The 12032-nt window shown below is 46.5% G+C and overlaps 1 pseudogene; it reads left to right on the top strand.

Annotated features, from left to right (window-relative positions):
- Window positions 1-245: 245 nt before the first annotated feature.
- On the top strand, window positions 246-829 carry LOC147971163 (uncharacterized; annotated as a pseudogene).
- The last annotated feature ends 11203 nt before the right edge of the window (window positions 830-12032 follow it).

The following is a 12032-nucleotide window of genomic DNA, read 5'->3' as shown; positions in this document are numbered from 1 at the left end:
GAGAAGAGAGTAGAGATAGCAAGGACGCCGGGAAAGGATCACGCGCGCGGGAAAAAGCGGCCGAGCGCCCACTAGTTTTGGCGCACGGCGTCCGGCGCGCTTTATAAAATCCAACGCCCTCCCACCAGTCTGTGCCTTTCCACCACTCTCTCCCCGCTCTGTGCCTCGCCACGGCTCTCTCCCCACTCTGCGCCTCGGCACCGCTCTCTCCCCGCTCTTTCTCACCTCGCTGCCGCCGCGCCACCATGCCACCACATCGCCAGGAAACTTGGGGATACCACGGCATTCGCGTGCACCCCTTCGGCGGCTTCTCCACCGAGATCCGGTTCCGTGGGATGCGCCTCGGCCTCGGCAATTCGACACCGCCAACGAGGCCGTCCGCGTGTATGACGCGGCGGCGTGGCGCCTCCGGTTCCCTCATAGAACATTGAACTTCCCCAACATGCCAACGCGGGAGTGGGCGCAGGATCTCGCGCCTCTGCCGCGGCTTATCACCGACGAGGATCGTCGCGACAACCGGAGGCAGGAGCACCGTCTCGGCATCGCCGAGATGGATGAGGAAGCCATGGCACTGTGGCGCCAACACTTCCCGCAGGATATCATCAACGAGCGCGAGTTCTACGCGCAAAGGAGGGCGGAGAGGGAGAAGAGGAGGGCGGAGCGAGCCGGCTATCGCGAGGACAAGCGTACACGAAAAGCTGACGCTCAATTCAACATGAGGCTAGGAGCAGCGTCACCCTGGGAATCCGACGACGATCGGTATCTTCACGCCTACATTTAGACGTCGGAGGAGGACATCACCGTGGAGGAGTCAGACGACGAGGAGTAGTTGAACTATCTATTTTTTATCTATCTATGCTAAGAACTATCTATGTCTCTACTCTCTACTCTCTATCTCTACTTCTCGATCTCAGCACTGTAAACACTTTTTTAAAGCGCCACGCATTGCGCTTCTGCTGGAGATGCTCTAACATGGCAGACGAGTGCTTTAATGTTGCCCACAAGATGCGTGAGTATTACTAGTATATTTTTCTTGCCATGTTGAGATTTTAAAACCACGAGTGTGAACATGCAGAGGAGCAATGAAGACTAAACACGGGATATTGGGGACATCTTCAAGGAGTGTGGCAACTTAAAGAGGAGCTGCACCGAACCTGTAAAACGAGCTTTGGTAAGTAACACCCTTTCAATTACTTTCGTTTAGCCTCGTGTTCTTCGATGTGTATATGTTGTAGTTTCCTGTTTCTCTTAGCCTCGTGTTCTTCGATGTGTAATAAGAAGAGTCTTAATTGTCCTAGTGCTTTCGTTTTTAGCTTGATGTAGGAAGTGGGTGTTCTCACCTTGTAGTCTGTTTTTATATTTTTCCTTTTGAATTCACTTCTCCGAGTCCTATTTACCTGGCTTCTACTAAATGGATCTGGGTTGCTCTGAGTATTGATCTAAAAAAGAAGTTACTTCATGTCAGGATGTAGTTTCTGCGAGGAGGAAAGTATGATCAACCTCGAGATCATGTTTCCAAAATGAGGCTGGATTACACACAAGGTGCCATTTCCCTATTGATGCTGGATTAGACACAAGGTGCAAATTCCCATATGATGCTGGATTACACACAAGCCAGGTGGGGTCGTCAACTTTTCGTGTCCTCATGGCTCTAGTAAAGGCTGAAAGAAAGAGTGTAGTAGCCCTTGAGAATGTAGCTGAGTTCTTGAAGAAGCGAAAAGAGCAATCAGATGCTCTCTTCACCCAAGCCAAAGAAGAGATGGAAGAAGCCAGAAAGAAGCTAGCAGAGGCAAAGCAGGCTAGGCGTCTCCTACTATCTAAAATTGTTGTCAATACAAATTTCCCTTCATAATAGCTAGGTTCAAATGTTTATCCAGTCAGCATGCCTGTTGTGATGTTCGTGCATCTATTGATGTGGCACAAAATAATTTTTTTTCGGGTCATGTAATAACAGCAATTACTTTCTAAACAAAAACAGACAAAGCATTGGACATGGTATAGTTCACGCGCAAGCCCAACATTCCAAGTTCAACTTCCACATCAAACTCATGTTCACAGATATCTGCACATTCATAGATAATGTCCACAACCATGATTCACTTCAAAGCCAAAAACATGTGAGGATAGTTATGAATAAAGAATAACCTCTAGTTCCTACTACCAGTGCGAGCACAACAAGTCAAGACCATGCGTAATTAATTATATTTTGGTCATTTTTTGACTAATCGCGAATAACTTCTGGAAGCAGGTATAATTTCTAATACTGGCCGCGGCTAGGGTCCATGATGTTTTGAGCCAAACCGGGCAACACACCGGGTGTCTATGCCGGTGACGCGGTGGTCGTAGAATTCGTGGGTTTAGAGCGGCGGTGGCTCCCGTGGTCTACTATTCCTCGGTGTCGGCGATGGCCGCAAACGTGTTGGCCACCTCTGCCAGCATGCCGCGGTTCTGCCAATGTTTGTGTTGGATGGCGCGGCCAACCATGGTGCATTGGACGTCGTGGTCCCCCGTGTGCCGGCGTGCAGCAACTGGCTACTCCTCTACAAGCACGCTTGGAGCATCGAGTTGATGCACCAGGGGCCATCTTGGAGCGGCTGCTTGCTCCTCCGCTTGCCCACCTGCAGCCTCGCCCATCGTATTGACGGCCTGGGGCAAGGAGGGAGGTGGGGCAGCGAGTTGCCTGGCTTGTTGGGGCACCTGACCGGCTTTTATGCCGGAGAACTCGTCTTCCTACTCACCGGATGTTATGGGGAGTGTGGAGAAAATGGTGCAAGGAGGATATGGGGAGCAGCGGTGTGGTGCGGTTCTTGCGAGGCGTCTGGCCTCGTTTAAATAGCGAGCGTACGAGAGGAGCCAGCCGACGTTGTGTTCTAAAATGACAGCTGGCTCGCGGAAGGACGTGTTGCCGGCACACACGCGGATTCAATGGAGGCAGGCGGGGCAGTCTGAAGCCGGTTGCATGTGGTGAGGAGGCGTGTTCAACCTGGCCTGTAGCGACTGGGGCCCTCTTGGCCGACGCGCCGATTCAATGCCTGCGCTATGAGAGGTTGCGTCTGTGACAGAGCAATCACTCCCTCCAGTCCTTTTTTGTTTGGGTATAACAAAATCTCGTTTTCCATTCACATTTTACAAGTAAAATTCGTGGACAAACTTTGACCCAAAATATGATGGGGACTAGTAAACCAGGACGGAGGTAGTAGTTTTTTTATCAAAGAAGGGTTCCCCCTTTCGATTTTCATTACTAAAAACCAACATCTAAACCATAGTATTAGCCCTAGAACTACCAGGTTCAACATCTCGCAACATAAACCCATACAACCATACACCAAGGAGGTAGTAGTTATGAATTCCATTTCCACTCCATACCAATCATTCTAAAAACTACTTAAGTACTTATAACGCGCCCTTGAAAATCGGAACTCTCACCCCGCTAAAAAAATGATATTTTAAACGTGGCTACTCGATCTGTGGCAACTGGCGAGCCACTGCCTCCAGGTCGTTCACCTGTGGTCCCGACCATCAACTCCTACGAATCAAATTATCACGCGAGCTGACTATTCCTACAAAGGTGCACTCCACCACGTACCCGGTACCCGCGCATGCAACAATCACGCACCTATGGTTTTAGGGTTTATTTGTTAACGGTGCCTTTACGTAACTTTCATGCGTGTGAGACAGCGAGAGACCGACTGCGTGCGTGCGCCTCTTCTCTTTGTATATGTACTCCACCGTTTGTCTGGTGTCCAAAAACTTATACAGTAGTAATAACTACTAGCAATGTGCCAATGCGTTGCCACACGGTCAAAGTAGATTAATACATATTCACCGATTTGATAAAAAAAGAGTCTAGTTTTGAAATACGTGTATCACTAAGAATATCTTATGTTTCACTCAAAATATATTCCTTTGGTGGTTTTGATGAGATAAGGGAGGGATGTTGTTGGTTTCAAGATTCGAGAAGTGGTATATCTCTAATTTATATTCTTACTAGCAAGATGCCCATGCGTTGCACGAAACATCAAGATCTTGTGGGAGAAAAGAATGAACGAGGGAAGGCCTTATCTGCAAATGTGGATAGGAGTGCGGGTAAATTGCCATAGTTTCCTTCCTATCCGTTAGATATAGATCAGATGGCCTATATTGCAGGATGGCAGGCACACCATCATCACCGACTATGCTTTTTATAAGAGTAATATATAATATAATATATATATATATGCACTCTTATAAAAACAGAGTTGGTGATGATGGTGTGCCTGCCATCCTGCAATTTAGGCCTTCCGATTTATATCTGATGGATAGGAAGGAAACTATGGCAATTTTGCAAAAAGGTACCCACACACCTCTCCACATTTGCAAATAAGGCCTTCCCTCGTTCATCCTTTTCTCTCACAAGATAAACTAGTCATACAAATGCATCTTGATGTTACGTGCAACGCACGGGCATCTTGCTAGTCAGAGATAAAAAACAGAGTTGGTGATGATGGTGTGCCTGCCATCCTGCAATAGAGGCCGTCGATTTATATCTGACGGATAGGAAGGAAACTTTGGAAAATTTGCAAAAAGATACCCAGACCCCTCTCCACATTTGCAAATAAGGCCTTCCCTCGTTCACCCTTTTCTCCCACAAGATAAACTACTCATACAAATGCATCTTGATGTTCTGTGCAACGCATGGGCATCTTGCTAGTTGTTGCAAAAAGCCCATGTTTGTGTGTGTGTTGTGTTTGTGAGAGAGAGAGATGGAGAAAGGAGGAGGACGGAGTGCATGTGTGACAAAGACATAAAGAGTGTGTGTGGGAGAGGTATCAGCTTAAAATGAGGCGATAGTGTGTGTGTGCACGATCGAGAGGGCGTGTCTCAAGAAGGGATGAAAAATCTACATAGATACAAGGAGCATGAGAGAGACATGTACTCGATAGTGGAAGCACGAGTGTGCGGGTGTATAAACCTATCTGGAGGCTAGTAGATCAATGATGTGAGAGAAATATGAGTCGGGGGTGCGAAAGCGAGAGTTATGTGTGTGTGTGTGTGACGATAGTCGGAAGGGGAGTGGAAGCAGGAGTTGTGTGTGTGTGAGAGAGAGAGAGTGGGGGGGAGTTTGTCTGATCGGTAAACAAATGAATAACGTCAGTTTATAATTGGGATGGAGACTGAAAGGAGACCGCAAAAAATGTTGTGTCTGCAGGAGAGAGTAATTTTAGTGGTATGAGTCATATCTAGAGACATATAGGGTGTGTGAGAGAACCCCATAGAGAGAAAGACAAAGTGAAAGACCAGTGAGACTGTGTGTGTGGCGGTGAAAAAGAAAGCTTAGGTACCTAGTGATACCAGAGAATGGTAGAGATGTGAGAGATAATGAAAACCGTGTAATGTATAATGATAGGGAGAGTGTGACACTTCTCAAGGGAGACGTCGAGAGACCATGTTTGCAAAGATAGGAGAAACATGAGGTGAGCGTGCGGGTGGGCTAAAGAAAAGAGAATGATAGCTACATGAAGGAGCATGCCAGAGAGAAGGGCGTGAAAGGAGTCAACATAAAAGGGATTCAAATATTTGAAATCGAGATGATGATACACGTAATTCATACTCGAAACAAAATTGATCAATCAAACATGCATACTCATATGAATTCATGCGCATCTATGTTATTTAATATGTAGATATTACTGATCCATACATTTTAGTAGAACATAATTTGGTTTGATTTTTTTTGAATTCAACCTTATGATTTTGAGATCATTGTATTTGTAAATCATATTATATATATAAAGCAGCAGAATTCTTTGTTGTCCTTTTGAAAGTATATAAAAAATGTATATATAATTTTACTCGAATCGCAAATGGATCCTAGCCGAACAAAAATAGAATACAAACTGGATTCAAATTGAGTTGGCACGGTAAACGTGCACTCTTGCTCTGCAAAAATATGAACGAAGCGGGGAAAGTCGCAGTAACCTCCCAAAACCAAAATCTGCGAGATGGAAATTACTGCCTATCCCTCACACGCAAAGCATATTGGCTTGATTTCTATAGGTTTCAATAGGGGTAGGTTTTTAATTTCACTCAAACGTGACATAACCGCCTCTCACCCGGATTCATAAACGGTGTGCGCCAAAACACAGTGTCTCCTCAGCCGAAATCGACTCCCTCCCCGATTCATACATGGTGGGCGCCAAAAAGAAACTCTCATCGGCAAATATTCGGTGTATGCGAGATTACCGTCCTATCCCCAACCGAATAATATTGTTGTGATGTAGGAAATTTTAAACGGGGGCTAAGTTTGTAAATTTCCTGTCATTTGGGACAAGCGCGCCCTGAAGACATGGTTCCCCCTTCCTCTCTACCTCCATTTCCCCATTCGTACTCCGTGGGCGCCAAAATAGCCTCTCCACCCCAGCCTCCTCCGTCCACCACCCCATCCTCCTCCACCATGCCGGAGCTGATACCCCGACACCGTCGTCCATTACAAGAGATCGACCTATCTCATCCGCAGCTTCGGACCAGGATCCTTGCATCTCGTCCTCTCCCTTCATCCCCGTGTCGTCCACCTTGCCGGCGCCGCTCCTACGACTGTCTCGTCCACCGCACCCCACCGCCACCGTCTACCCTCCTAGACCTGCTTCCACGCTACCGACGGCCATCGCTACCGCAGCACCGTCAAATTCTTAGCAGATGCATACACGGCGCGCACCAGAGGCGGTACTCTTTCATATCTCCTCAACTTATTTATCGCAGCAAGAAAATAGATCGCCACTGCTTTACTCTGATTTTCTTGTCCATCACTTACTTGCTAGTTGAAAGCAAACATTGGTTGCGAAGTTGCCTTTGTCCGATTTGCACCTTCAGATCCGCCATGGCACGCTCAACACTATACTTGCAATGCTTATGGTTTTCCCCTTTTATATTCCACCCTAGTTAAATGACAGTAGACTAAATTTCAAAATTGGGCCAGTCGATTTTTCAGAGCTCGCCGGAGTTCGCCGGTGCGAATGAAGGGGCTCGTGTGGGGACGGTGGTTGTGGGAGGCGGTGGTGGGGCCTCGCCGAATGAAGAAAACTCAACATAGGTGGGGCGGGGGAAGGGGTGGGGGTGGCAGAGGAACACTGGCGGTGGGGCCGGTTCACGGGAGGGCGGGGGGTCGGGGCCGGTGGTTCAGCCGGCGGCCCGTGCGGTGTTCTGTTTGGGAAGAATCAGAGACGAGGAAGAAGAAGGGTTAGGAGACATAGGATCTTCATACAACCGCCTGAAATGGTCGACTGACCCAAATGACAAAAGTCACGCGACTTGCATGCAGACATGCCTTTATATTCAGTACCATCATCGTACCTGCTTCAAATTGCTCTTGAATCTATCAAGCTAAACAACGTGCCACTCATAATTCCAAACTTGTTGCTCAAATACGAATCTGATATGATGCTGATATTACTAAAACAGATAACATTTAATTGGTCAGCTAATGTTCCTACTTTACTTTTGAAAAGCATGTGCACCACATATAGAGAGACAGCAGGGAGTTGCATTCTTAATGCGCTCTGGTTCATCATGTGTGGGCACTGCACAACGAACATTTTATTATCCAAAATCTGCTTGCTCTTCTTTAGCATTTTCCTCTTTCGTTCTTCTTTAATAAGTATTCTCTCCGTTCCTAAATACAAGTCTCTATATAGATTCCACCATGGACTACATATGGAGCAAAATGAGTGAATCTACACTCTAAAATGTATATGTATACATATGTATGTGATCTGTAGTGGAAATCTCTACAAAGACTTATATTTTGGAACGGAGGGAGTATGATAGTAGTACAGTATGTTCCTTGTAGTGAAGATGAACAAGGACATTTGCAGTGTAGAGGTCTATACGGTCGGTTGTGATGGACACTTTGAACTCTTCGGGCCTCTTTGATTCGTAGGATTTTGTAAACATAGGAATAGGATTTGTAGTGGCCTGCCCACTTGAATCCTATAAGATTAGCAAGGAAATGCATGGTGTTGTGTCGCCTTTGAGAGTTACACTAATATTAACAGTACCACACCTTCAGTTGAAGAGAGCTGGTATCCGAAGGCTTTCTAGCCATACCGGCAATACTAGCACATATATCCCAGCAAGTTCCACTTTGCTGATTTTACTCCTGATGCTTACGGTTTTCCCGTTATATCTACACTATGATCTGTGTAGCTGCTATGTGTCGCACTAGCAACAGTCCACTCTTAAAGCTAAACAACACACCAATCATAAGTCCAAAGCTTGCTACTTCAAATACGAATTGTGATATGATAATGATATTAGTTAACAGACACACATTTAATTGGTTAGGTAATGCTCCCACTTTATTTTCCAAATGCATGTGGCCACATATAGAGAGACGGCATGGAATTGCATTTATTTGGGTGTTGTGATTCATCATGAGTGGGAAACCAACATTGTATGCAATGCAGCGGAACTTCAAGAATATGCTTCCTCTTCTGTTCTTTAACATGTTCCTCTTTTGTTATTCTGTATTTAGTACGTATAATATGTTCCTTGTCCGAAAGGGGAGCAGGGACATCTGCAGTCAACAGCTGATAGAGCTGGCCTGTAATTGATAGGCTTTCAATTAATAGCGACAATACAACATCGTATTTTCTAGCCAGTTCCACTTTCCCGATTTATATATCGTGGTTATGGTGTACTCCATTTATGTACACTACGATCTGCCTAGTTGTTGTGTGCTCTTGTTATCATGGTTTGGCAATAAACTCTCTATACAATATATTATGAACCTATCATCTGCCAACTATCCTTACTTCTGTAACCTATTTTTTGTGTACTTGTGCCAGATTATATTAATGCACGCACCATATTACAGCACACATGAGCTCTCTCATTAGAATCCAGTGATAGCACACAAGGGTTTACAGGGGCGCCCCTATATTAGAATATCATCTGCATTACAAAGATAATCTCACTACTATTTATGTTTTCATGGTTCTCAGATATTACACATAATTACAGTGAATATCAGAATCCGCGCATCAGAAGAATATTGTGGAACACTGCAACGACGTACAAAATTGGCACCAAGGCATTGAGTGCCATTCTGGATGCAATGAGACTCATACGCTCCCCACCTATAGATTTTTGTTCAGAATATGATCCTAATGACTATTCTAACCTCGAGGAGTCAAAGGCAGATGACTTGTCCTGTTTACCCATCAAGGTGCTTGTTCTAATTTGGCAAGGTTTTATTGATTGCGTGTATCTTGCATATATTGTCTTGCATTTCTTCTACTTTGTTGCACCGCCATGTGCTTAGTTTACTCATCATATATGTCAAGATGCCATACCCATCCATTATCAATACATATTCCATCTGTCATCATACCATGTTTTTCCACTCAAATGTTGTTCTTGTGCATCAGACATCAAAAAGGAAGAGGGTGATTGCCGAACCTGAAGGAGCACCAGCAAAGTCCTTGAAAAGCGTGGTGGTGCCGGAGAAATCAGACAGCACCCCACTTATATTGGCTGTACAACCAGTGACACAAAACGTAGGACCGACTCCAGCAGACTGTACCCATACTTCAATGGCCACACCACTAGCCCCACCACATAGGACCTGCACTCAAACTAAAGGTATGCCAATTTCAGTTGCCATAGCACCAGCCGTACCACAGAAAAATCCCACTCCACCAAGAAGTATAGCAAGACCACCGGCCGAAGACCTATCCCAACTGCAGAGACGGCCAATTCCTGCAGATTGGAACCCCATTCCAATTATTCCCAGTTTTAAAGAGAATGCTTTCAATGTTGTTAGGGACTACATGCATATATTCCCATCATGGGAAGATTATAGTGAAGACAAACACCATTTTCACATCTTCCTATCCCACTTACGTGTAAGTGCTATTATTCATGGTAATTATTTTCTTGTTTTCTGCTGATTGAACACATCAATGATTTACATTACATTGTTGTAAGTAGGCGAGGGTCAACCTCGATAGTCATGACGAGCACGGCTTGCTTGCGCTTTTCAAGGAAGCATTGCAGCAGTATTAGTGTTACCTGAGGAAATCACACTTTGATGGCAAGTCTATAAACAAATTTCCCGTGAAGTCTCATGTGCTAAATTTAGAAGACATTGAATGGAAAAACCTTGTTATGCACTGGTCTAGTTCCCAGGATGAGGTACTGTCTATGATATCACATGAAAATTTGAACTTCTACATTTTCGCATGTGCCTTATGGATCTTTTTTGCAGGAAATCAGCTTGAAGAAGAATTTCGGTGTCACATCCCTAGTCCTGGTATAACCTAGACTAGCTATGTCATGTGTGCATCATGTTAAAATTTCAATGAATTTGAAATGGGGACATGTGAAAGCCTCAGAAATCATTTCTGAAAATGACTGAGGGAGTCCTGGATTAGGGGGTCTCCGAACAGCCGGACTATCTCCATTGGCCGGACTGTTAGACTATGAAGATACAAGATTGAAGACTTTGTCTCGTGTCCGGATGGGACTCTACTTGGCGTGGAAGGCAAGCTAGGAAATACGTATATGGATATCTCCTCCTTTGTAACCGACCTTGTGTAACCCTAACCCTCTCCGGTGTCTATATAAACCGGAGGGTTTTAGTCCGTAGGACAACAATCACAACATACAATCATACCGTAGGCTAGCTTCTAGGGTTTAGCCTCTCTGATCTCGTGGTAGATCTACTCTTGTAACACCCATATCATCAATATTAATCAAGCAGGACGCAGGGTTTTACCTCCATCAAGAGGGCCCGAACCTGGGTAAAACTTCGTGTCCCTTGCCTCCTGTTACCATATGGCCTAGACGCACAGTTCGGGACCCCCTACCCGAGATCCGCCGGTTTTGACACCGACATTGGTGCTTTCATTAAGAGTTCCTCTGTGTCGTCGCCGTTAGGCTTGATGGCCCCTACTATCATCGATAGTGATGCGGTCCAGGGTGAGACTTTTCTCCCCGGACAGATCTTCGTATTCGGCGGCTTTGCACTGCGGGCATGCGGTCCAGGGTGAGACTTTTCTCCCCGGACAGATCTTCGTATTCGGCGGCTTTGCATTGCGGGCTAATTCGCTTGGCCATCTAGAGCAGATTGAAAGCTACGCCCCTGGCCATCAGGTCAGATTTGGAAGTTTGAATTACACAGCCAACATCCGTGGGGACTTGATCTTCGACGGATTCGAGCCACAGCCGGGCGCACCACACAGTCGCGATGGGTATGACCTAGCTCTGCCATCGGACGGTACCCTAGAGGCCGCGCCCTCATCAGCTCCGACCCTTAGCTCGGAGCCAGCTGCGCCAATTGAGGACGGGTGGCTAGACACCGCCTCAGGGGCTGCAGTCTCAACGGCGATCGAGCCGAACACCAGCATAATCCTCTGCGTAGCCCGCGACTCCAAGGTGCCGGACTCTCCTCCGGACCCCGAACCATCCGCGCCCGTGCCAATTGAATCCGACTGGGCGCCGATCATGGAATTCACCGCTGCGGATATCTTTCAGCACTCGCCCTTCGGCGACATTCTGAATTCACTAAGGTCTCTCTCTTTGTCAGGAGAGCCCTGGCCGGATCATGGCCAACAGGACTAGGATGCGGACGACGAAGAAATTCGATGCCCACCCACCACCCACTTTTGTAGCCACTGTCGATGATTTAACCGACATGCTCGACTTCGACTCCGAAGACATCGACAGTATGGACGACGATGTCGGAGACGAACATGAACCAGCACCTATAGGGCACTGGAAAGCCACCTCGTCGTATGACATATACATGGTGGATACATCCAATGAAGGCAACGGCGACGAGATAGCGGAGGATGACCCCTCCAAGAAGCAACCCAAGCGCCGATGTCAGCGGCGCCTCTCTAAGTCCCGCCAAAGCAAAAGTGGTGATATCGGCACAGGAGATAATAACACTCCGGATAGCGCCGAAGACAACGAAAACCCCCTCCAGCAAGAGTTAGATCAGGAGGATGAAGGAGCCAGCTCTCCTGAGAGAGCGGCTGGTGGAGAGGAGGAGG

Source organism: Triticum urartu, chromosome 5A (assembly GCF_056163025.1).
Source record: "Triticum urartu cultivar PI428250 chromosome 5A, HENAU_Tu73, whole genome shotgun sequence".
In the NCBI taxonomy this organism is placed as follows: Eukaryota; Viridiplantae; Streptophyta; class Magnoliopsida; order Poales; family Poaceae; genus Triticum; species Triticum urartu.
Note: the sequence above shows the minus strand (reverse complement) of the source record. Positions and strands in the feature narration are given on the sequence as shown.